This window comes from Oryzias latipes, chromosome 2, assembly GCF_053564925.1.
Source record: "Oryzias latipes strain Hd-rR chromosome 2, Olatipes_Hd-rR_3.1".
Lineage (NCBI taxonomy): Eukaryota > Metazoa > Chordata > Actinopteri > Beloniformes > Adrianichthyidae > Oryzias > Oryzias latipes.
This window is the reverse complement of record NC_136238.1, coordinates 29,219,694-29,242,376: the sequence shown is the minus strand read 5'-3', so window position 1 is coordinate 29,242,376 and position 22,683 is coordinate 29,219,694. Positions and strand designations below refer to the sequence as shown.

The 22,683-nt window shown below is 41.7% G+C and overlaps 2 protein-coding genes across 5 annotated transcripts in view; one reads left to right on the top strand and one right to left on the bottom strand.

Annotated features, from left to right (window-relative positions):
• LOC144987110 (uncharacterized) overlaps positions 1–9,978 on the top strand; it is a 463,057-nt gene extending 453,079 nt beyond the window's left edge. For 2 of the 4 annotated variants that reach the window (XR_013650972.1, XR_013650970.1), the window contains exons 5-6: positions 5,063–5,515; positions 8,186–9,978. The gene's annotated coding sequence lies outside the window, so the exon portion shown is untranslated. Of the gene's footprint in view, positions 1–596; positions 1,189–5,062; positions 5,516–8,185 lie in introns of those variants that run through there. The other 2 variants (XR_013650976.1, XR_013650973.1) reach the window with 2 other exon arrangements.
• Positions 1–22,683, bottom strand: part of LOC144987836 (uncharacterized) — a 147,783-nt gene that overhangs the window by 102,883 nt on the left and 22,217 nt on the right. The window lies entirely within an intron of this gene.

Below are 22,683 nucleotides of genomic sequence, written 5' to 3'. Positions count from 1 at the left end.
ATGGGATTTTAGGAGTGGCTTTTAATGTTTTTGTTTTGAGTGGAGCCACTGCATCTATGGAAGACTGAAGTCTGTTATTAAAATGATCAACAATAAAATCACAGGATGCAGGTAAAATCTGAGCAGGAGTTTGCTTAAAAACATCAATAAAACTTGCAGCCACTTCAGGAGTTAAATACCGTTTCCTCACAGTTCTCACTGAGGCTTCCTGCTGGATTTCACTGGTGACAGTAAAAAACACACAGTAATGGTCTGAGACAGACAAATAAGGTTTGGATTGAAGTGGGAAACTATATTGGAAATATAACTAAACAAACTGTTACATTTTTAGATAAAGACATTGTTCTGGGTTACCTAAATGTCAAAGTAGACAAAGATTGTATCTTCATTACACAATTGTTTTTATTATTGGCAAAATTCATATCCATAAAGCCAAATGGTCAAACTCCAAACCTAAATTCCAGCAGTTTTTGAGTGAAATCAATCAGTAATGTACCATTATCAAACCTCGGCAAAACCAAAAAGCAATTCGAACTAATTTAATTTTTGAAAGATTTAAAATTTATTAAACCCCAAAGATTTTTGAAGTAATAATTATTTTTGTCTTATATACTTTTTGTTTTATTTCTTATCTTTTTTCTGCAATATATTCACATTTCAAATCCTTTTTTAACCATACTGAGGTCCAGTTAAGCAGTTTATACGTTTCTTATTAAATAAAGTTTGTTCACGTGACCGGAAGTAAACAGCACGGGGCGCTAGCAAGGTGTTAGCTTGTTAGCTGGCTAGCAGCCTTAGCTTGTGTTGAGAGGACGTCGGCGTTTTGTTGGGACGTTTGTGAGGTTTTGGACAGAAAGGACGATACGTGGTTCGTGTGGGAACTCTCAGTATTTTCCAAAGTGTCGTAAATGAGTGAAGAAGTGTTGAACGGAAAGACAACGTGGATTGCTGTGATTGTGAGACTAGCAGATGATCGATCGGAGCTGCAGTGAAGAGGACGGCGGTGTTTGTGGGAGTTGGAGCTGAAGATCGGAGCAGGAACCATGTCTTCAGAACCTCACGAAGGTTCTGTCAGAGAACAACTTTCTGCTGCTGAAGGAACCATCGTCCAGAACGAGGAGGAGCTCTGTCGTCAGCGCAGACTGCTGGATAGCAGCTGGAACCCGCAGATTCAGCTTCACATTGCAGGTTTGTTCATCATTACATCCATTTACAGACAAATAGATCCATAAACGTCTTTGTTTTTTCCGTCTTAGCTGATATCTGGATCCTAACTGTGCGGCTGGATTATAGCTTTATGTTGCTGCTGTTTTAGTTTCACCACTAACGTTAGCTTGGAGTTGTTTTCGGGAGTGATATTTATGCAATCACGTTGCACAAAACTTTCTAAATTGTTTTATTTTTTACTGTGGACAAAAGCACACGAGTTCTTCCAAATAAGACGCTGTGAAAATTAATTAACATATAAAAAAATCTTCTGTTAAATACATTGACCTGCTTTGGTGAGCCATCATTCTTATGCTTATTATTGCTGTTAATCTATTCCAAACCACAGTTTCAGTTGATCCTCAGCCATAAATTCTCAAATCTGACTAAATAAAATGAATCAATGCTTAAAAAAAGTACGGATTACTGTTAAAGTGATTAAAATGAAAATATTTTTATCTAAAGAAACAAAATCGAGTGTAAAAAGAGCTGGTTCAGCTTCTGAGCCTCAGTAGAAGACACCATGTTTGATACATATGACCATTTGATTGGTTAGAATCTGGACCAATCAGCAGCTGTTTGATGGCAGACAGGGCAGCACGCTATGAGGAAAACTTGAAGAAAGAGCAAAACAACTGAAAAATTTGGCATTTCACTGCAACAGTTTTATTTAAATAAGAGTCAAATACCTTCAGTTTTTTCCCAATTCACCCTTGACTACATAGGAGGCCAACATTTAACATAAAAGCTCTATCTAATTGGTCAACAACGTTAAGGGCTCCATCTGATTGGTCAAACACATAAATGGATTTATTTGATGTAATAAATACTTAAAGCTGCCATGAGATTGTTTTAGCGTAGTAAAGGTTTACAATTTATCGCGACTTTTGCAATACTGATATTGCACAGCTTGAAATCGGGATAGCAATAAATTTGCGATTTATTGTTCAGGCCTTATGGCAGAAATGTCTCCCTAAACTGAAAACTAAAAAATGCAAAAGCAAAGGGAGTAAGCAAGATAACACGCAGCACATGTGAAAACATTTTTATGAAAGCAAAAGCAAAATTTGAAAAACAACGTTTTTGAAAGGAAATTTAAAATAAGGCAAAACATTTTGATGGTATGATGGTGACACTTCCATCCTTCTTCCATCTTTAGATCACTTTTTTGTAGTATCTTGACTGATGTGTAAAGCTTTGCTGATCTTCTTTTAGCCCTCCCATTTTTGTGCAAATAAAGGATCTCCTTTCTCAGATTTTGTGACATTTCTTTTCTATGGGGAGCCATTGCCAAGAGTACTGACTCATGGCCCCTAAGAAAAACCAGGAATACGGAGACCTTAAAAAGACTCTTGATGATATCCAAGATGCATTGTATCCCTTTATGGAACAAGTGAATGCTCAGCTAACTTCGCTCTTAGTGCTAATGAAAGGATCCCTGAGGCTCCGCGCTAAAAACGAGCAACGAGATAACCGGGTCGACATTCTGGAGAGAACTACAAGCTTTGTTTTAAACTGAGAAGAACAGCTGTTAATCAGCAGAAGAAGAAGAAATACCAGCCTTGGTCTTTCGATAAATATGGACCCTTTTTACTTTTTATTTTACTACATAGCATTACTTTATCATAAAAAGGGAAAAAAAGAAGAAGAAAAAAGATAAATAAAAATACAAAAAAATAATAATAAAACAAATGATTAATCAATTATTGAAAATTCATTCAGTCATGTCGCAAGGAAGGCGGGACCTCGGACCATCTGTCCCCTGCCCCGTCCGTGCGGGGCCCTTGGCGGCGGTGGCCGTGTCCCCTGGATGCCAGTTTCCTGGGCCCGGCGGTGCTTTCCCCACGCAGGGAGGGGGATCCCTAAACTTTTTGGCAAGCCCGGAAACCGGGGATCATATTACACCTGAGCCGGGGGTGTCTGTCTCCCTGGGGGGTGGGTTCTGGTCCTTGCCGCCGGCTGCCGGGCATCGCAAATTTCCATCCTTGGCTGAGCCTGGTCGGGCCATGTCTACAACAACCCTTGTGGGCTCCACTTCTCTCTGGGGTGCCCCTCTCCTGGGCGGCTGGCCCCTGTCTTGCGCCTTTCTGGACCGTCTGTGGCCCTGGTGGGTGGCTGCCTGGAGCGCGGAGCGGGTCTCCCTTGGGGGGTCCTGGCTCATACCTGGGGTTGGGGCGGGGGGAAGCCCGGAACTCCTGGGTGGTGATGGGGTGCTCGTCTGGGGCTGTGGGTGCCCTTCTTGGGTGGGGCCCTGCGTTGGGCTCTTCCGGCGTGGCGGGGGGGCTGCTCTCCTGGTTGGGCTGGGGCGGCGCTCTCTTTCCCCCCATGCCTCCCTGCTCTCTGGCTCTGGGGGCCTCGCGGCGGTCCTGCTGGCCCTGGCCTGGGTGGCGGGCGTGGGCGCCCGGGGGCGGTTGTTCTCTGCCTGCTTGCTGCCGTGTGGCATTGGGGGCTTCTGGCTGCCGCGGTTGCTGCGGCGGGGGGCTAGGTGTGGGGGTGGCTGGTTGCTCCCCCTCCTGCTTTCCACATGCCATCATCCATTTTAGAAGAACATAAACACTCAACTGAGCACAGGTGTCAGCTTACCTTTGCACTAACATATTGCGTGAATGAATGAAATATCTCACACTAGTTGGCTTGTAGGCATAAGTATGCGTGTGTGAACACTATCTTTATTGTGTACATGTTGACATGGGGACATTTTTGCAGCTAACAGGTGTGTTTATAACATTTGAGAGTGTGTGTGCACAGGCCCCGCCCCTTTGCGATTTGTATTCTATCTGTACCTTACCGTAATGATAAACATCCAGTAGCTTGTTGCTTTATGTTGCTTCATGGTTTTACCCCCCTCCCCTCCGTCCTATGATCACCCTCCTATCCCCCTCTTTCTAACATCCCTCTCTCTTCTTCCCTTCTTTCCTTTTCCATCCGGTCCAACACAAAAGAATTTCAAAATTAATTAAAAAAAAAAATCAATTATTGAAAATTGATTGACTTTTAATGATATTACTTTGCTTGCTCCCAAAAATTGGTAGGCTGATTCATGATTTTTCCTAATGTAAAATAATTTTGTACATATTATGACTTTTGATACTTGACCAAATTTTGCTATGAAAATTCCTGAAACAGTGTTATGTCTATTTTACTGATATAGTATTATTCTTTAATCATATCAATGACTTTTATAAGTAACATAATCTGCATATATTTTGGATACTTCATTGCCATGTTGATTTCTAAAAGTTATTTTTTGCAAAATAATTTAAGTAATTTCCTTTGTCATGTGCTTTATTGATATTTCAAGATTTTTAATTCTGTCTGATAAAAGCTTTGAACCGGATGTTGATAAATTATGTAATAAAATGGTTACAGTAGAACAGGGGTGGGATTATATAAGTTTGCTTCTTTTCACTCCCTTTCAAGCAATATTTAATTTGATGTCTAATTATTCTAAGTTTGATTAGTTATTGTATGAATGTATAACTGATGAGTGTATTGTTTTCGTGTATTATTCCTATTTGATTGCTTGTAATAAACCATTTCAAATCAAATCAAAATAATTGCTGACAGCATGAAATGGGAAGGGCTGTTCTTTGTTAAGAAATGCCCTTTTATGGCCACCTGTGTGCTAGACACCTCTTAAATAAACCAATAGACACACCTATGGTTGAATGCCTGGTAATTAGAATTTTGCAGGTATTTTGCAGGCATGATAGGTTTTAGCATATCATTACACCCCTAATATATTCAGGCTCCTCAAACATTTTCTCCAAAGATCACAGAGTTTATTGGTGCTTGAAAAAACCCAAAAGTCCTGGAAACGTATAAAAGGCTCCTTGTTGTGTTTGTGTCCCTGCAGTTCTCCCCCAGCATTGGATGACTGAAGAGGAAGATCTCTGCAACCAGCAGAGGAACTTCAGAGTGGAACAGGAGGAACCAGAACCTCCACAAATTAAAGAGGAACAGGAGGAACCAGAACCTCTACAGATTAAAGAGGAACCAGGGGAACTCTTCATCAGTCAGGATGAAGATCAGCTTGATCTGAAGCAGGAGACTGATACCTTGATGGAGATTCCTACTAATAAGGAAGATGAGAACAGTGAAGCAGATCGAAACAATCAGCAGAGCTTTAATGTAACTGATAGTCAGGATGAAGAAGGAAACCAACATGAAGAATCAACATCAACTACAGATGAAGAGACAGAATCAACATCAACTACAGATAAAGAGACAGACCCACAGAACAGAGATCAGAGGAAGAGAAGGGACAGAAGTCATGTCCAAAGTGTGGACAGCTCTCACATGTCAGCAGGTTAGTGTGAAATGTGCAGTTGGGAAAATGTTGGGAAATGAAAAGACACACAATTGTCTGCATAAATTTTCAAACCTTTTCCAAAAAGGGGAGAGGTGGAGAAACACAACTTGTTAGGCTCTGTGGCTGTCCTCTGTCTGTCCTCAAGGCTAAAAGCTTTTTTTATTATTCTTACTTATAAGTAAGTAAGGAAAGATGAAAACATAAAAAATACGTCATTAGAATGGTGTGTTTTTGTCTAGTCTGCATTACAGGTGAGTCAATTTGTGATTTTTGTCTTGAAAGGTAGGATACAAATAAAGTTTACCAACTTTATCAAACAACACCCCCCCCCCCCCCACGATTCGCGGAAGCAAATTCAAGCAGTTGTAATCGTCGATTTAATGTTGTAACTCTAAATGATCACATGCAAATGTAATTGGTCAGTTGTGAATTTAATTGTCAAAACTTTACAACAAAGGATTTTTACACACAGATGCAGATTTTTGGTGCACAACTTCTCACATTTTATTTTACAAGTTTACAGATGAGTGTTTCACACAAAAACGCACGCTGTGTTTATACAATAAATGTTTCAGAATTTCCCCATTGGCTGATGAATCTGTCAATCAAACTCATCAGCAAATAAGGCCTGTTCGCTTTTAGCCAATCGAATGGCCCCTTTCTCCCATTTTCTTATTACAGTTATTGTGCATGCGTGAAACATTTAGATGTTTAACTGTGTCAAACATCCACTATGGAAAGCTGCATCTTTACTGTCAATAATAACAAGAATCTAAATGTTTTCTCGCTGATATTCTTTTAAAAACTCCTAGAAATCACCTGGAGGCAGAATCGAATATACAGCGGGGAAAATAAGTATTGAACACGTCAACATTTCTCTCAAAAAACATTTTTCTAATCGAGCTATTGACACGAAATTTTCACCAGATGTCAGCATCAACCCAAGTAATGCACACATAGAAAGAAATCCAAACATTTATGTCCATAAATGAAGTTATGTGTAACAAAGTGTTGGTGATTACAGCCTCAAGACGCCTCCTGTATGGAGAAACCAGTCGAATACATTGCTCAGGTGTGATTTTGACCCATTCATTCACACAAACTGCCTTCAAATCTTCAAGGTTCCGATGGTCTCTTCTATGAACCCGGATCTTCAGTTCTTTCCAAAGATTTTCAATTGGATTCAAGTCTGGTGATTGACTGGGCTATTCTAGCAGCTTTATTTTCTTTTTCTTCAACCAGTTGAGTGTTACCTTGGCTGTGTGCTTGGGATCGTTGTCTTACTGAAAGATCCACCCTCTTTTCATCTTCATCTTGGCTGATGACAGCAGATTCTGATCAAGAATGTCTCGATACTTTTCTCCAGTCATTATTCCTTCAATGATATGAAGTCTACCAGTACCACATGCTGAAAAACAGCCCCACGCCATGATGCTCCCACCTCCAAACTTGACTGTTGGTATGGTGTTTTGGGGGTGATGTGCGGTGCCATTTTTCCTCCTAACATGTTGCGTCTTATGACATCCGAAGAGTTCAATTTTGGTCTCATCTGACCAGAGTATCTTCTCCCAGAATGTCATGGGTTTATCCAAATGTTGTGTCGCAAACTCCAAACAAGCTTCAACATGCTTCTTCTTCAAAAATGGAGTTTTGCGTGGTGTGCGTGCATGGAGGCCATGGCGGTTGAGTGATTTACTTATTGTTTTCTTTGAAACAACGGTACCTGCTGATTCCAGGTCTTTCTTAAGCTCTCAACGAGTGGTCCTGGACTGTTGGAGAACCCTTCTGATGATTGTTCTGACTCCTCTGTCTGAAATCTTGCGAGGAGCACCTGGCCGTGGCAGGTTTATGGTAATGCCGCGTTCTTTCCACTTCCGGATGATGGGCCCTATGGTACTCACTGGAACTTTCAGAAGTTTAGAAATGCGCCTGTAACCAATGCCTTCAGTGTGTTTTGCAACAATAAGGTTGCGTAGGTCTTTGAACAGCTCTTTGCTTTTACCCATCATCAAATACTTCTTGTCTAACACCTTGCTGGTGAGAAACCGTTTTAAAAGGCATCAATCAGGACCATACCAGCTGATATTACTTTGCACTAATAGGGGGCAGGTTAACCTTCTGAATACTGACAAACTCCAGCTGCTTTCTTGGCTTGCCAGACCTTTTTACCCCTCTTTTACTTCATGTGTTAAATACTTATTCCCTGTGCCATTTCACTTTATTACACATAACTTTGGATTTCTTTCTATGTGTGCATTACTTGGGTTGATGAAAAGTTCGTGTCAATAGCTCGATTAGAAATGTCTTTTTAGAGAGAAATGTTGACGTGTTCAATACTTATTTTCCCCGCTGTACAGTTAAATGACATTGATGACCAACTTGTACCATTTATGAATTACTTTACCGCAATTTCATTTCCTTAAAAGAAAATATTATTTTTTATCTTAAACTGGTTCAGACTAAAGTTTATTGACTGACAAAGCTCTCCTTATGGGAGGAGGGGTGGTCAGCTCATTGCTGTGCTGCTGCTGTGCTAAAGAAAACAGAAGAAACTAATTTAAAAAAAAAAATATTGTACATGACTGAGACTATTGACATTTTTAATGGTCCTTATAACACACAAGGTCATTAAAACATATAAAAGATTCTCTTCTTGTGTTTCTGCAGTCCTCCAACAGCAATGGGTGACTGAAGGGGAGGGTCTCTGCAACCAGCAAAGGAACTTCAGAGTGAAACAGGAGGAACCAGAACCTCCACAGATTAAAGAGGAACCAGGGGAGCTCTTTATCAGTCAGGATGAAGATCAGCTTGATTTGAAGCAGGAGACTGATACCTTGATGGAGATTCCTACTTATGAGGAAGATGAGAACAGTGAAGCAGATCTAAACAATCAGCACAGCTTTAATGTAACCGATAGTCAGGATGAAAAAGGAAACCAACATGAAGAATCAACATCAACTACAGATGAAGAGACAGAGCCACAGAATAGAGATCAGAGGAAGAGAAGAGACAGAAGACATGTCCAAAGTGTGGACCGCTCTCACTTGTCAGAAAGTCAGTGTGACTTTGATGTTGGAACAAATCACAAGAAGACAAATCTTGGTAAGAAATACGAGCAATCTCCAAAAGAAGAGAGACTTTCCTCTATCAATTCTGGCAAAAACTCAAGAATAATTACTAACCCGTCTGACTACATGGAAACTGGGTCTGTTGAAAGATGTTATATCTGTAAAGAATGTGGTAAAAGCTTTGGTAACAAATCTCTGTTTAGAATTCATGCAAGAATCCATGCAGAAGATAAGGGATTTTCTTGTAAAGAATGTGACAAATGTTTTAGTCGTAAAACTAATCTCAAAACACATATGAAAACTCATACAGGAGAGAAGCCTTTTTCATGTAAAGAATGTGACAAAAGTTTTAATCAATTATCTAATCTCAAAACACACATGAGAACTCACACAGGAGAAAAGCCCTTTTCTTGTAAAGAATGTAATAAAAGTTTTAGTCGTATATCTGGTCTCAAAATACACATGAGAACTCACACAGGAGAAAAGCCTTTTTCTTGTAAAGAATGTAAAAAAAATTTTAGTCGTATATTTAATCTCAAAACACACATGAAAACTCACACAGGAGAAAAGCCTTTTTCTTGTAAAGAATGTAAAAAAGGTTTTAATCAAAAATCTAATCTCAAATCACACATGAGAACTCACACAGGAGAAAAGCCTTTTTTTTGTAAAGAATGTAAAAAAAGTTTTAATCAAATATCTTCTCTCAACAAACACATGAGAACTCACACAGGAGAAAAGCCTTTTTCTTGTAAAGAATGTAAAAAACGTTTTAGTCAAATTTCTAATCTCAAAACACACATGAGAAGTTGTAAGACTTTTTCTTGACAATGTAAGGATTTAGTGTAAATTTTAAATTCTAAACTTCTCTGAATAGGAGTTCGACCTCTCAACCTCTGTACCACAGCAAAAGACTTAATTTCAAGCGGGAAAACTTCTGTATTTCAGAAAAATTAAACATTTTATTTAGAATAAGTTTTTAATACTTAAAACTTCTGGGGTGAAACCCCAATGTTCTAACGAAATCCATAACAACCTGAGCTTTCATTTCATGTACACAGACCCACATGCTGATGGCCTCCATAACATATTGATGCAATAACTTTATTAGAGGAAGGCACAAGCGAGTATTGAATGTTTAGAAATGATTTAAAAAAAATACACTTTAGTTGTCCTTTGTCCCAACAGCAGTTAGACTATAGAACGAGACAGTGTAGAACTGCTGAAACTGCTGCTGTATTTACTTATTTTTTCATGAAGTGTACTTTTACTTCCACTTTTATTACTATTTTAATTTTTACTGACTATTTGTTTTTTTAATGGCTATATTTCTTGTTTGGCTGCTGTATCAACTGAATTTCCCTCCGGGGATCAATAAAGTCTTGTCTTGTCTTATCCTGACTTTCTTGGACAGATTTTTTAGGTTTTCATCTTCTCTAAGGCACAATTATCAAAAGCAAAAAAGTAAAGGATCAATACATTTCAATCTGTGTGTAATGATACTAGACATGGAGTTTCACTGCTGACAAAATGTATAAAACCTTTTTCACAAAATGAATTATTTTAGATGTACCTGTTAATAGAAATGAGCTGTTTTGAGCTGTTTTGAATAATTAGAGCGTGCTTGACGGCGTCTGTCTGCACGCGCACACACGCACACTTTTAACCGAACAGGATTTGGGAAAATATATTTAATATTTAAGTTGAACATTACACAAAAGAGGAATGCATGAAAAGATGAGGATGGAGGAGGGACATGAATCTCTTTAATAATATCAATACAAGTACGTGTTTTTTTTCTTGCGGGACGGGAGACGATACAAAATCAATGCATCTCTATTACTGTGCGGGACAAAATTTTATGAGTTTTGCGGGAGCGGGCGGGAGTGTAACGTATACGTTGCGGGAGCGGGCGGGATTGGTCAGAAATTCAGCGAGCGCGGGATGAAGAAAATAGTCCCGCGCAGGGCTCTACTGTCTACCTCACGATACGATTTGCGATACATTGCTCACGATAACGATACTATCACGATATGTCGATATTGTGATAATCGATATATCTCGTCTCTAACAACTCACGATATATCAAACTTTAAGAAAGAAGAACTTGAAAAACTGTTTTTTGGATAATATTTCCCCATTTATTTTTTAAACACCATGATAATAAACAACTTGTGTCTTATTTGGTGTAATGAATAACAGACCTTTGTGTAACAATGCTAAAAATCAGTAATACTCTGTCTTTGACAAACGATGACAATTTTGATTTGGAAATATCTGTAAAATTTGGTTTAAACAATAGCGAACATGAACAGCAGTTCCATTATTTAGTAAAAGAATTCCTGTAAACAGGATAAAAAATGAATAAGTCAAGTAGCTGCCAGACACATTGTTATTAACTTTTGAAAAACAAACCCATAGCCATTGCTTAACTTGAAAGAAATAGCTGTAAATCAGATATTAATTCTGTGAACAAATTATATTGTCTTTGTTCAAAATAAATGACACCATTTAGTGCAAATGTGGTGTAAACAAAAATAAAATTCTCCCAGAAAAATAAAAATCAAGTATCTAGGAACTTTCCTTTAAGTTATATAAGACATAAACTGCTTTCAAAATAAATGACCACGGATAAAATACATGAAGAACTTAAAGCAGGGCTCCAGACTAACTTTTTTCACTAGGAGCACTGTGGACTCTGGTTGTACCCCAATTTTTGTCATTCCCCATACGTTTTTGTTTGAGCGTTACCGTTTTTTGTTGCAGTCAATTACATATATACACAATCTCATCCAGTCTTGCATTACTAACATCAGCCATCGTGGACGAGCATCCGAGCAGATACTTTGTGCAGCTTTACGTTTCTTTGCCAATGGAAGCTTTCTGTGCAATATCAGGGATGCAGAGCATATTAGTAAAGCCACTGTGTGCAGAGCTGTTCGGAAAGTGTGCCTCGCTCTCAAGCGCTTTCTGCGCATTTTTATAGTGTTTCCTGGGCACAAACCCCTGAGAGCCATCAAGAGGAGTTTCACAGGATTGCTGGTTTGTAGTGTTCAAATCAGTTCAAATGTGTTTATGCTGAAGAAAATGAGAAATCTGTCGCTTTGAGATTTCTTCCATGCGTGTTCTTAAGTCGGGAGAATGACCAGAAAATGCGAACGGAATAAAATTAAGAGGTTTTATTGTCCCTAACAAAGAGCTCTAAACAAAATAAAACAGATCGATCTGGGTGTCCAAAATCAAGGCCTGCAATACGTAAGAAGTTACAATCCGAACCACATGCAGCTTGTCTGGAGACACGCTTTTGCCAAAGCATGGCCCTTTTAAACATGTGGTCAGAGTCCCTCCTCCTGCAGCATGATGGCCGCTGAATCTCCGCCTCTGGTCACTAGAGATTGGCTGACAGAGGAGCCCGCCTACTTCCTTCAGTCCATACTAGGAATCACAGCATCTGGTCTCTGCTTCCCATGTGGTCCTCCACAGGCGGCCGGAACTTCCCAGCATGCATTCAGTTGATAATAAAGCTTTTGTTCTCCACACGTGAGCAGACGCCTGAAGTGGTTCCCATAGCTACAATCAGTCCCAGAGATAGTTAATTTATGGCCCATGTCAGACCTACAACCAAATGGCCTCAGAAGATCAAAGAATCCCTTTCTTTCCCCTAACGGGGGATGAGCGTGGAGCTGCAGTCAAAGCCTTCTCACATATGCAACTTAAGGAAGCTTCTTCAAAGTTCAAAGGATGTTAAAGCACACACTTCAGCACATGACTAATCTTCAATGTAATAAAAATTAAGACTGACAACCCTAATGAAATTACCAAAAATATAAATTCCTTCAATGCTGAACAATTGTGTTTAGTTAATAACTTACTGCATCCTCTGAAAGTGACCTAACAATTAAAATTACCTTCAGGTTTTCCAAATGTGGTTGGATGCATTGATGGCACACATACCTATCATTGCACCAACTGAAAATGAGGCAGACTACGTAAACAGAAAGTCAATCCACAGTATTAATGTGCAGGTACACAGAGTTACATGCAGTTTATGTGTTACGGCTGGTCAGAGAGGATAAACCCAGAAGCAGGAAGACTCAAACAAATCCATAAAGTTTTAAGCTTTTACTTGAACCCCTCCCAATCCACGAGGTATTGGATTCCCCGACCAACCCTTCTAGAGGCGAGAAGACTGCTGATGGTATAGACTGGTCCCCCATCCACAAAACGGGGGGCTGGAGGAGACGGAACAGTGGAGTGGAGGGAACTGTCTCTCACAGGTTTGGATCCGGGTGGATCCGCAAGCTGCTCGGAAGGTCCAGTTTGACTGCCACAGGGTTGACGATCCGGGTGATGGGGAAAGGACCAATGTACCGGGGATGTAATTTCCGAGCTCCCCCTTTCAACGGCACATCGGATGAAGAAAGCCACACTCTGTCCCCCACCTTGTATTCAGGAGCTGCCGATCTGCGTCGGTTAGCCACAGCAGTGAACCGTTCTTGATTCTGCAGAAGTAGGTAACGATATCTGCTCCATGTACGTCGGCAACGCCTCACAAAAGCAGCGGGACCCGAGGTTGAAGCCGATTGTTCCTGGTGGGGAAAAAGAGGTGGCTGATAGCCATAGGCATTTTGAAAAGGGGAAAAACCAGAGGAATCTTGAAGGGTGTTGTGTGAATACTCAGCCCAGGGCAGCTGAGAAGACCAAGTGCTTTGGTTCTTGGCACACATGGCTCGTAAGGTTGTGTCCAAGTCCTGGTTGTAACGCTCTACCTGGGCGTTGGTTTGGGGGTGGAAACCTGAACTTAGGCTGACCTTGATCCCAAGGAGTTTGCAGAATTCTTTCCAGAAGGCGGCAACAAACTGCGGTCCTCGATCAGAAGTAATGTTCTGCGGAAGGCCATGTAAACGAAACACATGCTTGGAAACAATAACAGCCAACTCCTTGGCTGACGGCAACTTCCGCAGAGGCACAGCATGGACCAGTTTGGAGAACCTGTCAATGATGGTGAGGATGACAACATTACCCTTAGAATTGGGTAACCCAGTAATGAAGTCCATAGAGATGTGGGACCAAGGTCTGGAGGGCACAGGTAGAGGTTGTAGGAAACCGGCGGGTGGTTTTCTGGGTACCTTGACGCTGGCACACACAGGACATGAGGATACGAAAGCCCGAATGTCTGAGGACACTGTGGGCCACCAAAACCGCTGGGCCACCAGAAACGCAGTCCTTGTCACTCCAGGATGGCAAGCCAACCGGGAGGAGTGCCCCCACTTGAGAACTGCTGGGCGAAGAGAGGGAGGAACAAACAGGCAGTTAGCAGGACATCCAGTAGGAATGGTAGTCACATCAGGGACTGAAGATTTGACCCTGCGCTCCAAGGCCCATCGAGACGCTCCCAGCACTAGATGCGGAGGAACAATGGTGGCAGCTGCCGTAGAATCCTCGGATTCCTCCTCCCGCTGAAATTGGCGTGAAAGAGCGTCCGCCTTGATGTTCTTACTGCCAGGCCGATAGGAGATGGAGAAATTGAATCTGTCAAAAAACAGGGCCCATCTGGCCTGGCGTGGGTTAAGTCTTTTGGCTGCTCGAATGTACTCCAGGTTTTTATGATCTGTCCAAACTAGAAACGGTTGATCAGACCCCTCCAACAGGTGACGCCACTCCTCCAAGGCTAACTTCACAGCTAGCAGCTCTCTGTTCCCTATGTCATAGTTTCTCTCTGCAGGAGTGAGCTTGCAGGAGAAATACGCGCAGGGATGGACTTTGTTATCAGACGCCCTCTGGGACAAAACAGCCCCCACCCCAGACTAAGACGCATCTACCTCCACAATGAATAGTTTAGAGGTGTCTGGCTGAGTCAGGATAGGGGCTGCAGAGAAACGTCTTTTTAGCATTCATTCATTTGAGTATGTGTCCTTTAAGATTGAGTTAAAACAAACTCCTCCCTTACTCTGCATAGTCATGTACAAACCTCCTCAGCACAGCCAAAGTTTCATTGATGATTTCACTGAAATGCTCTCAGTTGTGTGCACAGACTTTGATGGTCTAGTCATTACAGGTGATTTTAATGTTCATGTTGATAATGTCAATGACAGAAATGCAAAAGAGCTCCAAACTGTCCTTGAAACCTTTGATCTAATTCAGCATGTGAGTTGCCCCACCCACAGCAGAGGGCACACTCTGGACCTGCTCATCACAAAAGGGGGTTAATATTTACAATGTCAGTGTGGTTGATGTCGCCCTCTCTGATCATTTCTGAGTATTCTTTGACCCGTCTGTTGCTCCCAAACCATTGCCTGACCCTGCAGTTGTCCAGAGGAGACAAATAAATGAGAGCACTAGGGCACAGTTTGTAGAAATGATAAACCCTGAAAACGCCTCTGGTGCCAATGTTGATGAAATGCTGAATTCTGTTACTTCTAGCATCTTGAATGTTCTGGATACCATTGCCCCTATGAACGTTAAATTGAGAAAACATAGACAGAAAGCTCCCTGGAGGAACGATGGTCTAGTCAGGGCACAGAAACAACAGTGCCGCAGAGCTGAGCGAAAGTGGTGCAAGTCAAAACTCCAGGTTCATTATGAAATGTATAAGGGGGAGTTGTACAGTGCAGATGATGAGAAGGATGAAGGTTTAGGAACTCCTTCAAAGACTGGAGCTTTAAGTAAAACCTGAGGATTTTTTTATTTTAATCACTTTGTGTTATACTATTTTCGTTTATAGTAATCTCATGCTACTTGTCACCTGAAACCTCTACTTGGGGGCGCAATGCTGATCTTTTTTTTGCCCATTTACTTTCACTAATTTATGCATCTGATGCTGATTCTGTTTATATATGTGGAGACTTGAACAGTCGTATAGGATGCTTAAAAGATTTTGTGGATGAGGATGATATTCCCTCAAGAGTTGTGTTAGACACGGTATTAAACAATCATGGACACGCTTTTGTTGAATTTCTTAAAGACTCTAAATGTTGTGTTTTGAATGGGAGGGTAAATCCAGAGAATGATTGCTTCACCTCTGTGTCTTTTAAGGGAAAAGCTGTGGTGGATTACATTGTCACCCCGCACACTGGTTTAAACGAGTGTGTTGAATTTAAAGTTCTCACCCCTCTGGAGCTGATAAAAAGCAACGAGTCTGATCTGATGAACCTCATTGATGACAGAAGTAAACTCCCTGATCATTCAGTTCTCTATTTGCGTCTTAAAACTATTGAAACAAATTTTTCAAATAATATGCAGGCTGGTTTACAAAATATAAAGCCAATCAGAAAACTGCCTGTTCACTTTCTGGAGTCAGAAGTCTGTTGTGAGTCTCTATGGCCGCCTTTACACTGCATGGTTCAAGTGACCCAATTCCGATTTTTCCCTCTAACGTGGCACAGATCGGATATGATCGGTGAGCGTGTAAGCAGGAAAAAAGCGCATGGATTCCGTTTTTCTCAGATTGGATACAGGCCTCTCTCATATGTGGAAATAAATCGGAAACGAATCGGATACGTGCATTTGCGTGTGCCATGTAAGCAGACAAATCGGATATTCCCCAGTAAATGCGAGTCGTACCTCAGTGACGTCAACTCAGGACACCACCAACTGAGATCACATGACTTATTAAGGTGTTTTTGTGCGCTGATGTTGCTGTCAGCGTGTTACCTTTCAGCCTCAGACTTCAGACCGTAGTTGGAAACCGCTGTTATGTCCGGTCCGGTCCGGTCCCGGTCGGGACGCAAACGGTAACTAATCAAGCGGGACACCGTTGCTATGGACCAGGCTAGACACCGTTTATTTTTTGGGGGGGCGTGTATGATGGGGACAGTGTGTGTGTGTGTGTGTGTGTGTGCGCGCGCGCGTGCTTGCGTGTGCGTGTAACTTAAGGAGAGGAGAGCGGGTGTGAGCGCGGAGCGGGGGACTGTCGGAGAACCGAAAATTAAAAATAAGATGTCTCCCCCAAAAGTTTTGGAGTCTATCTTAACCCACTCTGGAGGCTGAGGGTTTAGAACGGAAAAGTGAACCCCGTGGAAATCTCTTGCGTGTTTCTGACTACGGTCAGAAAAGAGAAGTCATCACGCAGGAAAGGTTCAACACTTGGATCAAACTGTTCGGACAGCATAACGTCTGCAAACACTTCCTCGTTCAAAACTCAGAGAGAGCACATAAGACGGCCGACCAGCCCTCATTTTTACTCCCCCGTGCATCCCCTCAGGAGCGCCCAAGGCAACGCCTCCTTCCGTCGCCGCCTTGCCTCCCTGACAACCGCAGTCATAAAAGTCCAAAGGATGTCTGTGGAAGGCGGAAATGCTGCTACGTAGTCCTCAGAACGTCTACGTTTGATAGTTTCAGCATTGTGTAGTGTAAATGCAAAAATCAGATACGGGTGACTTTTAAAAGATGATGTAAGCGGGTCGTCAAAAAAATCGGATATAGTCAGAAAATCGGATATGAGCATCAAGACCTGCAGTGTAAAGGCGGCCTATGTGAAATTGGTCTTCAGCTGAGGGAAGGTAGACAAACACAGGAAAATCTAAACCATTGCTATGGCTGGTTTTGTAATGTTTTGTATAAAGAATTGGATAAAAATAGACCAAAACAGAAATACAAAAGCAATAAAGGAATATGTAAAAGAAATCAACCTTACTGGAACAATGAACTGCAGAGTCTATGGGAAAAACTGTGCTTATCAGAGAAAAAGTATTTAAAATGCAAAGAAATGGTTCTGAAAAGAGAGCTTCTTTCTGTGTTTTAAAACTGTCAGAGTCATTTTGATAAGAAGTTAAAATTATTTAAAAGACGTTTCAGGAGGGGTAAAGCTCTTCAACTACAACTGCATTTGCAAAACAATAAATCACAGTTATTTTGGAGGGAAATAAATAAACTAGGACCTAAAAGTAGAAGGCCAATTCCGCATGAGATTTTAACAGACTCTGGAGAATCTGTTTTTCTAACAGAGCAAGTGTTAAACAAGTGGGAGTCAGATTATAAGAACTTGTTTACCTGTAATAGTAGTTCCCACTTGTTTGATGACCAGTTTTTTCTGAATATGTGCAAATCCAAAAAACTGCTTGAAGACAATAGTTTAGAAAATTTCTCTGAACTACTCTGACAAAATAAATCAAGATATTACAACTGAGGAAGTTCTAAAAGTCTTCTTTCTCTTTCGGCTTTTCCCATCAGGGGTCGCCACAGCGAATCATCCTTTTCCACCTCACTCTATCATGAACATCTTCTACCCTAACGTTAGCCAACTTCATGTCCTCTGTTAAGACATCCATGTATCTCCTCTTTGGCCGTCCTCTTGCCCTCCTGCCAGGCAGCTCCATCTCCAACATCCTTCTACCAATATATCCACTATCCCTCCTCTGAACATGTCCAAACCATCTCAGTCTGGCTTCTCTGACTTTGTCGCTAACACAGGCAACATGAGCCGTCCCTCTGATGTACTCGTTCCTTATCCTGTCTAACCTGGTCACTCCTAAGGAGAACCTCAACATCTTCATCTCCGCTACCTCCATCTCAGCCTCTTGTCTCTGTCTCACTGCTACCGTCTCTAACCCATAGAGCAGAGCTGGTCTCACCACTGTCTTGTACACCTTTCCTTTGAGTCTTGCTGGCACTCTTCTGTCACACAACACTCCTGACACTTTCCTCCAACCGCTCCAACCTGCCTGCACTCGCCTCTTCACCTCTTTTCCACAATCCCCATCATACTGAACTGTTGACCCCAAGTACTTAAACTCCTGCACCTTCTTCACCTCAGTCCCCTGTAACCTAACGCTTCTACCTTGATCCCTCTCGTTCAGACACATGTATTCTGTCTTACTACGACTGACCTTCATGCCTCTTCTTTCCAGAGCAAACCTCCACCTCTCTAGCTGTTCCTCCACCTGCTCTCTACTCTCACTGCAAATTACAATGTCATCCGCAAACATCATTGTCCAGGGAGATTCCTGTCTTACCTCGTCTGTCAGCCTGTCCATCAGCATAGCAAACAAAAAAGGACTCAAAGCTGATCCTTGGTGTAGTCCCACCTCCACCTTGAACTCCTCTGTCTGACCTACAGCACATCTCACCACCGTCATACTTCTCTCATACATGTCCTGAACTACTCTGACATACTTCTCTGCCACTCCAGACGACCTCATACAGTACCACAGCTCCTCCCTCGGCACCCTGTCATACGCCTTCTCTAAATCTACGAACACACAATGCAGCTCCTTCTGACCTTCTCTGTACTTTTCCATCAACATTCTCAAAGCAAAAATGGCATCAGTGGTGCTCTTACGGGGCATGAAACCATACTGCTGCTCACAAATCTCCACCTTCTTCCTAAGCCTGGCTTCCACTACTCTTTCCCACAGCTTCATTGTGTGGCTCATCAACTTTATTCCTCTATAGTTGCTGCAGTTCTGCGTGTCACCCTTGTTCTTAAAGATCGGGACCAGAACGCTTCTCCTCCATTCCTCAGGCATCTTCTCACTCTCTAAAATCCTATTGAACAACCTTGTTAGAAATTCCACTGCTGTCTCTCCTAGGCACTTCCATACCTCCACAGGAACGTCATCAGGACCAACGGCCTTTCCGCTCTTCATCCTTTTCAGAGCCTTCCTAACCTCATCCTTTCCAATCTCTGCTACTTCCTGCTCCACAACAACCACATCTTCCTCCCTTCTTTCCCTGTCATTTTCCTCGTTCATCAGCTCCTCAAAATACTCCTTCCATCTTTTCTGTACACTCTCTTGGGTTGTTAGCACCTTTCCATCTCTGTCCTTAATCACCCTTATCTGTTGCACGTCCTTCCCATCTCTGTCTCTCTGTCTGGCTAGCCTGTACAAGTCCTTCTCTCCTTCCTTTGTGTCTAACCTGTCATATAGCTCATCGTAAGCTTTCTGTTTGGCCTTTGCCACCTCTCTCTTCACTCTACGCTGCGCTTCCTTGTACTCCTGTCTACCTTCCTCAGTCCTTTCTACATCCCACTTCCTTTTAGCCAACCTCTTCCTCTGGACGCATTCCTGTACTTCCTCATTCCACCACCAAGTCTCTTTACCGTCTTTCCTCTTTCCAGATGACACACCTAGCACCTTCCTACCTGTTTCCCTGATAATCTCTGCTGTAGTTTCCCAGTCATCTGGAAGCTCATCCTGACCACCCAGGACCTGCCTCAACTTCTGCCTAAATTCCTCACAAGTTTCTTCATTCTGTAGCTTCCACCACTTGGTCTTCTTTTCTGTTTTCCCTCTCTTCTTCTTCCTGACCTCCAGAGTCATCTTACACACCACCATGCGGTGCTGTCTGGCTAAACTCTCTCCTACCACCACTTTGCAGTCATTAACCTCTCTCAAATGACCTCGTCTACATAGGATGTAGTCCACCTGAGTACTCCTACCTCCACTTCTGTATGTCACTCTATGTTCCTCTCTCTTCTGGAAGTAAGTGTTGACTACAGCCATTTCCATCCTCTTCGCAAAGTCCACCACCATCTGTCCCTCCAGATTCCTTTCCTTCACACCAAACCTGCCCATCACCTCCTCATCACCTCTATTGCCCTCACCAACATGCCCATTAAAGTCTGCTCCAATAACAACTCTCTCTCCTCTGGGGATACTCTCTATGACCTCATCCAACTCACTCCAGAATCTCTCCTTCACTTCTAACTCACAGCCAACCTGTGGCGCATACCCACTGACTACATTCACCATCACCCCTTCAATTTCTAACTTTAGGCTCATCATCCTGTCTGAGACTCTTTTCACCTCTAGAACACTGTTTACAAACTCCCCCTTCAGAATCACTCCTACTACCCCGTTTCTCTTCCTATCAACACCATGATAGAACAGTTTGTATCCTCCTCCAATACTACGTGCCTTGCTGCCCTTCCACCTTGTCTCCTGCACACACAGTACATCTACCTTCCTTCTCTCCATCATGTCTGCCAGCTCTCTGCCTTTCCCTGTCATTGTGCCAACGTTAAGAGTCCCTATTCTCAAACCTATGTTCCTGCCTTTTCCCTTCTCTCTCTGGCCACGGACCCTTCTGCCTCCCCTCTTTCTTCCACCAACAGTAGTCAAATTTCCACCGACACCCTGTAGGTTAACAGCATCGGTGGCGGTCGTTGTTAACCCGGGCCTCGACCGATCCGGTATGTCTAAATCTTTCTCGTGGATGATTTGCATGGTTATTTTGGCAATTTTTACGCCGGATGCCCTTCCTGACGCAACCCTCTCTATTTATCCGGGCTTGGGACCGGCACAGAAGTTACTGGCTTGCAACCCCTGTGGCTAGATGAGGAAGTTCTAAAAGTAATTGAGAAAAATAAACATCATAAAGCTGCTGGTGTGGATGAACTATCAAACGAGGTTCTTAAGTGTCCCAAATTGTTAACTACTCTACATTGTCTCTTTAGATTCTGTTTTAAGAATGGCTTTATACCATCTATTTGGTATAAATCGATCATCAAGCCGATTCCAAAATCCCCTCAAGCAGACCCAAGAGTCCCTCTGAATTATAGAGGCATTAGCCTTCTGAGTACCGTGTATAAAGTGTTTTCTAGTATTTTAAATAATCGGTTATCTGAATACCTAGAAACAAACGAAGTCCTTGTAGAGGAGCAGAATGGATTCAGGAGAAATAGAGCATGTATTGATAATATTTATGTTCTGTCCTCGGTGGTGAGAGCTAGACTGCAAGAAAGTAAAAGTACCTTTGTTTGTTTTGTGGATTTAAAAAAAGCATTTGACTCGATAGACAGAGATCTTCTTCAATATAAATTACTTACGTATGGTATTAATGATCAATTTTATAAAGCAATTAAAGCTCTGTACAAGGCTCCATTAGCCTGTGTGCAGGTGAATGACCTAAAAACAGGATGGTTTTCCACACCATTTGGAGTTAAACAAGGAGATGTTCTTTCACCGACTCTTTTTTCTATCTATGTCAACGATTTAGCTCAAGAAATTAAGAAAACTAACTTGGGTATTGATATCAATAATTGGAACTTGAGCATATTACTTTATGCTGATGATATTGTTTTGATAGCGGATGAGGAAATAAAATTACAAGGAATGTTAAATACAATGAATGACTGGTGTAACAAATGGAGAATCACTATCAATAGTGATAAAACACAAATCGTTCATTTTAGAAAGCCTGTAGTACCTCAAAGTAATTTTCTGTTTTATTTTGGTAAAACTACTCTTATGTATACTGATACCTATAAATATCTTGGTCTTGTTTTCCATAAAAATATGATGTTCTCAGAAGGGAAGCAGCGGTTATCAGATTCTGCTGGGAGGGCGCTTGGTGCAGTGATAAATAAGATGAAGGTCTGTCCTGAGTTGAGTTTTGACACGTTTGGTAAATTGTACGATGCCATGGTGGGATCTGTGTTATTTTATTCTGCAGGAGTCTGGGGTTATGAAGATGCTCCTGAGTGTGATAAGGTTCAATACAGGGCAATGAGATATTTTCTGGGTGTACACAGGTTCACCACTAAAGCCGCCATTGAGGGGGACATGGGGTGGGAACCTTGTGTGATCAGACAAAGAGCAGAAGTTCTCAGATTATGGAACCGGCTGGTGACTTTACCTGCAGAGAGACTTGCACGTAAAATATTTGATTGGGATAGAGCTCATATTTATCCCTGGTGTAATGATGTATTTAACATTCTGTCCTCTGTGAACTTACAATCATTATTTTTCAATTGTTTGAAATGTAAGATAGTTAATGTTAAGGAAACTTTAGTTGGTTATTATGAAAAAGACTGGAAAATGAAACAGCTTCAAAAACCAAAATTACGAACTTATTTGCAAATTAAAGACACATTTTCTGCTGAACCATATGTTATATATAACTTAAAAAGAGGACAAAGATCCTTATGTGCTCAACTGAGAGCAGGAGTGCTCCCCCTACAGGTGGAAGTAGGGCGCTTTAAAGGCATTCCTGAGGAGGAAAGACTCTGTGAGGTCTGTGAGCTGCGAGTGGTGGAAGATGAATTTCATTTTTTGTTTTATTGTCCTTTGTATGAGAAACAGAGACTTTGTATGTATGAGGTAATAGAAAAGAAATGTCCTGATTTGTTTTGGTTATCTGAAGACAAAATTTTACGTT